Below are 5,610 nucleotides of genomic sequence, written 5' to 3'. Positions count from 1 at the left end.
TTAAAAAGAATGTAATTATATTTCATCAACGACATCTCAGTTAAGACATGTGCTCTCTAAAAACTTGTTTTCTTGATTTATCGATCTTCAGCTCGTGTCAAGCACAATTTTATTTGTAAAAAACACCGTAGAGCTTTGAAAATGTTACGTGCAATCAATAATTCGATTAAAACCTTATTCAGACAATCCTTTTTAATTATATGTCCATCTTTAACGTGAAGCGTCAATTTTTCCTCTGTCAGTGGCAGTGAAACTTAAAAACATTAGAGAGATAAAAGGACGTCTAACAAGCTGCTGTGCTAAGCATTAGTTCCCGTTCTCCAGATTTATACAAAGTATATGGCATTAAAACACAGAAACTTCAAATCTTTCATCACTTTAATGCTTGTTTTTCTTCACGATCATCATTTCTTCAAGCGATAATCACTTCTTCAAGCATAAAGATTGCATAAATCTTTGTGTGAAAGTTGTCAGGCATTGCTAACACCATATTGAAAATTACATTTTCCGAGAAGGATAACCTTCGTTTTTGACTTCATAGAGACAGCGGTATAATTTATTACATACTTAAGCGTATATAAAGCATTTCCAAGACACGTACAAATTTTTTTTTACATGACCAAGTTATCGTCTTTTTAAACGAAATATGTAATTAAAAGTTAAATTGACTAGTGAAGCAAACCTTTCTTTTTCCAAACATTTGCAACGTATCAAATTCATTCCGAAATCTTGAATTTCTCGAAGCATAGCCGAAAGAAATATGCATTAACTCAGAATAATCATCTCCAACATCAGAGCCATTTTGATTTCTCCTTTGCTATTTTCCAGCGTCAAGCTTATCTGAAGTAATGTTATGGCTTAAACCGTGTGACATGGGATGTGGAGAGATAAAATCATGTCCAAGAATCTGCTGTGCGAAGCATTGGTTACCGTTTTCCGGATATAGACATTTATACAAAGTAAAGGGCATTAAAAGGACAGGAACTATAAATTTTTCGTCACTTTATTGCTTGTTTTTCTTCACGATCATCATTTCTTGAAATGGAAGCTTTGAGTAAAAGTTTTCAGGCATTGCTATCCCCATACTGAAAATTACATTTTCCGAGAAGGATAACTTTCGTTTTTGAGTTCTAAGTTTCTTTTCATTGAATCGCATTTTCATCGATTCAATGAAAAGGAACTTAGAAGTCCATAATGGGCATTTTAAGCCATCAAAAGTCCAAATTCTTTTTCTTGAAATTAATTGACTTCATAAATATAAATCACCTAAAAAATTTAACAAAAGAAAATAGAAAATGTTGAAACGAGTTTACTTCAATCATATCTCATTAGCAAAAATTAGAGAAAAAATAGCAACTAACGAGTCTTTACTTAAATCGATTGAGATAAACGAAAACTGTTCACATTTTTTTTCATGTTTAGTTAGATATACACATATTTAGTACGTACAAAATTCGAAGGTTTTACCATTAAAGAACGTGAACTATTGGCTTTACCATATAAAGGCAAAGCGTCCACGTTATCTGTTGGTCTTTGCATTATTCCTTGTCTATAACATTCCTTAGATTAAATGTATCATAATACTCCATCTGTATATACAAAGTCTTCAAAGTACAATTTGAATCTTCTTGCAAATCTTTTGTGGTAATTGCTTACTCTTCACTTTCGAAATTCGATTTCTTGTCTTAAAGGAACGACGCTGGAAGTTAATTCTACACATCTTCAGCAACATCATCAACAGTTTTCCCACTACTACATATTAGGTAAGAAAGAGAGCATCCAAACTGTATATATCATACAGGGTAATTTTTTTTAAGCATATCTTAAGTGCACTCGGTGTTATTAATGACTTAATTTGTATTGGAGTCTTGTCCTCGCTATAGCTTTTATTTTAATCGACATGCTTGGAATCATTCGTGTTTTCATTGGCCCACGAGTCCTCATGCAAACTCTCATGAGCACGCTAGGTGCTTCAACTACGTTCATATTTATCACGCCATTTTCAATCTGGCGTCCTTTATTCTGCTCTATCATGCTTGATTTTGTTTCACTGTTGGAAGTTTCATTTTCAAGTGTTTCTCCTACCTTAATCCACAAATTATAAAATGTTTCATAAATAGTAGAGCATTCTTTAAGCACAAAATATGCAGATGCAAAGTTATAAAGAGAAATAAAAACATCTCTAAATATTGTCACGGATACTACGGATGGCGTAACAAAGTGTGGATGAATTTGTTATTCATTTGTAAAAAAATGCATATGAAGACAAAAAGCATGCCAAAAACATATATGATCGAAAATTTGCTAAGCGCATATACAAGCACCAATTTCAGAGCTTGCTCTGTCACAAATTGATTGAGAATGATTATGAGAATATATAGTCAATTACTTTAACTATTTAAGATCATCGTCATTGCGACGTCTAACTGTATGTGTGAGTATCGATGATATGGAGTAAGTAGCTTGCTCAGACTAAAATTTCCTGGTAAATTATACGCGCATGCGCAGTCTGCCTTACTATACGGAGTCGACTTGACTAGCTGAGCAAGTTCATAATCATGACAACGACAAACTACATCCTAGTACCGATTTTGAAGTAAACAAAATACTTCGTAATAATTTAAAAGAGAAATAATCTGCGCACGCGCAGTAGGGACTTTAATAATACCACAACTTTCATAAGCCTTTGAATTTATGTATATAAATATAAAGCTAAATATATGTATTGTAGATGTCAACTAGCAGTGGAAGCTGGGTGCGATATGTATGCAGTGGCTTAGGGGTCCAGACGTTTCGGGTCGCGACCGCACTCTCCCTGCGTACCCCGAGCAAAGCCTATCGCAGGTGATCTCGGGGTCTGATGGGCGGAAGCTTGCTATTGACATCCCCAAGTAGGATAGCGTGGAAGGGGCCGAAATCTCCTACCGAAACGTTAACATGCAGCGTTCTAGTGCCTTACGCTTAACAAGGTATCGGGAAGCATGGACCGAAAACGGGGGTTTTTTGCTGTCGAGGTTTATGTTTTTGTTTACAAGATTTCTTCTTATTAAATAAACCAAGCAACGTTTCAATTAACTTGTTTTGACACTGTGCCATCATCAGGCACGTATAAATTATGACAACATTTAACATGTTTTATACATTTTTTCATGGTTTATACCTTTGTGAATTAAATCTCTAATTTACTTTATCTCAGGTATAACGAGCAAACCATACAAGTGCTTAATAGCAAACAAGGATTATCTGGTTCCCTTAATTAACATATGTTGCCCTATTGCTCATCTATCTCAGGGTATGGGGAGTCGTCAATCCAAAACTAAATTTTTGTTTTTAATATTTCTTTTTTTTCTCTTTACAAGAATTATTCTCATGAGAGAAAGTAAAACATACTAGGATACTGCAAGGTTCAAACAACTTCTGCCTTTATGACTTATAATTTAAAAAAACTCTAAGCCTGTTTATACGCTTTTTACTTGTTTTCTTTTACAATATAGCTTCCTCATAATCATTTAGTGATAAACGAGAGCCTTCTAATACAAAAGAGCTTTCTCATCATGAACAAAAGCAACCATGGGCTTCACGAAAAAAAGGGATTATCTAATTTAGTATAATAGTTTATGCATAGACAACATTTAGTAAACCAGCAATTTGTATCGTCTAAACATACCTCGCTTTCATCCCTTAAGTTGTAAAATTTCGATACATTTTGGATAGTGGACTTCTTTTTACCTTCAATCTAGAAAGTAACTTCTCTTCCGAAGTAATTTTCTAATTAAAGAGCACAATTTTCAGATTGAAAGAAATTCTTTTGATCGCATAGCATAGATACAGCGGTATAAATTATTACGCACTTAAGCGTATATAAAGCATTTCCAAGACACATACAAATTTTTTTTTACATGACCAAGTTATTGTCTTTTTAAACGAAATATGTAATTAAAAGATAAATTGACTAGTGAAGCAAACCTTTCTTTTTCCAAACATTTGCAACATATCAAATTCATTCCGAAATCTTGAATTTCTCGAAGCATAGCCGAAAGAAATATGCATTAGCTAAGAACAATCATCTCCAACATCAGAGCCATTTTGATTTGTCCTTTGCTATTTTTCAGCGTCAAGCTTATCTGAAGTAATGTTATGGCTTAAACCGTGTGACATAGGATGTGGAGAGACAAAATCATGTCCAAGAATCTGGTTACCGTTTTCCGTATATAGACATTTATACAAAGTATATGGCATTAAAAGACAGAAACTATAAAATTTTCGTCACTTTATTGCTTGTTTTTCTTCACGATCATTAGTTCTTCAAATGGAAGAAATCGTGATCATCATTTCTTCAAGCATAAAATTGAATAAATCTTTGAGTGAAAGTTATCAGGCATTGCTATCACCATAATGAAAATTACATTTTCCGAGAAGGATAACTTTCGTTTTTGACTTCTAAGTTTCTTTCCATTGATTTGCATTTTCATCGATTCAATGAAAACGGACTTAGAAGTCCATAATGGGCATTTTAAGCCATCAAAACTCCAAATTCTTTTTCTTGAAATTAATTGACTTTATTAAAATAAAACACCTAAAAAATTTAACAAAAGAAAATAAAAATGTTGAAACGAGTTTACTTCAATCATATCTCATTAGCAAAAATTAGAGAAAAAATAGCAACTAACGAGTCTTTACTTAAATCTATTGAGATAAACGAAAATTGTTCACATTTTTTTTCATGTTTAGTTAGATATACACATATTTAGCACGTACAAAATTCGAAGGTTTTACCATTGAACGAACGTGAACTATTGGCTTTACCATATAAAGGCAAAGTGTCCACGTTATCTGTTGGTCTTTGCACTATTCCTTGTCTATAACATTCCTTAGATTAAATATATCATAATACTCCATCTGTATATACAAAGTTTTCAAAGAACAATTTGAATCTTCTTGCAAATCTTTTGTGGTAATTGCTTCCTCTTCACTTTCGAAATTCGATTTCTTGTCTTAAAGGAACGACGCTGGAAGTTAATTTTACACATCTTCATCAACATCACGAACAGTTTTCCCAATACTACATATTACGTAAGACAGCTAGCGTCCAAACTGTATGTATGATACAGGGTAATTTTTTTAAGCATATCTTCAGTGTACTCGGTGTTATTAATGAATTGATTTGTATTGGAGTCTCGTCCTCGCTATAGATTTTATTTTCGTGGACATGCTTGGAATTATTCGTGTTTTCATTGGCCCACGAGTCCTCATGCAAACTCTCAAGCGCACGCTAGGTGCTTCAACTACGTTCATATTTATCACGCCATTTTCAATCTGGCGTCCTTTATTCTGCTCTATCATGCTTGATTTTGTTTCACTGTTGGAAGTTTCATTTTCAAGTGTTTCTCCTACCTTAATCCACAAATTATAAAATGTTTCATAAATAGTAGAGCATTCTTTAAGCACAAAATATGCAGATGCAAAGTTATAAAGAGAAATAAAAACATCTCTAAATATTGTCACGGATACTACGGATGGCGTAACAAAGTGTTGATGAATTTGTTATTCATTTGTAAAAAATGCATATGAAGACAAAAAGCATGCCAAAAACATATATGATCGAAAATT

Source organism: Xenia sp. Carnegie-2017, unplaced genomic scaffold (assembly GCF_021976095.1).
Source record: "Xenia sp. Carnegie-2017 unplaced genomic scaffold, XeniaSp_v1 HiC_scaffold_6, whole genome shotgun sequence".
Lineage (NCBI taxonomy): Eukaryota > Metazoa > Cnidaria > Anthozoa > Malacalcyonacea > Xeniidae > Xenia > Xenia sp. Carnegie-2017.
Note: the sequence above shows the minus strand (reverse complement) of the source record.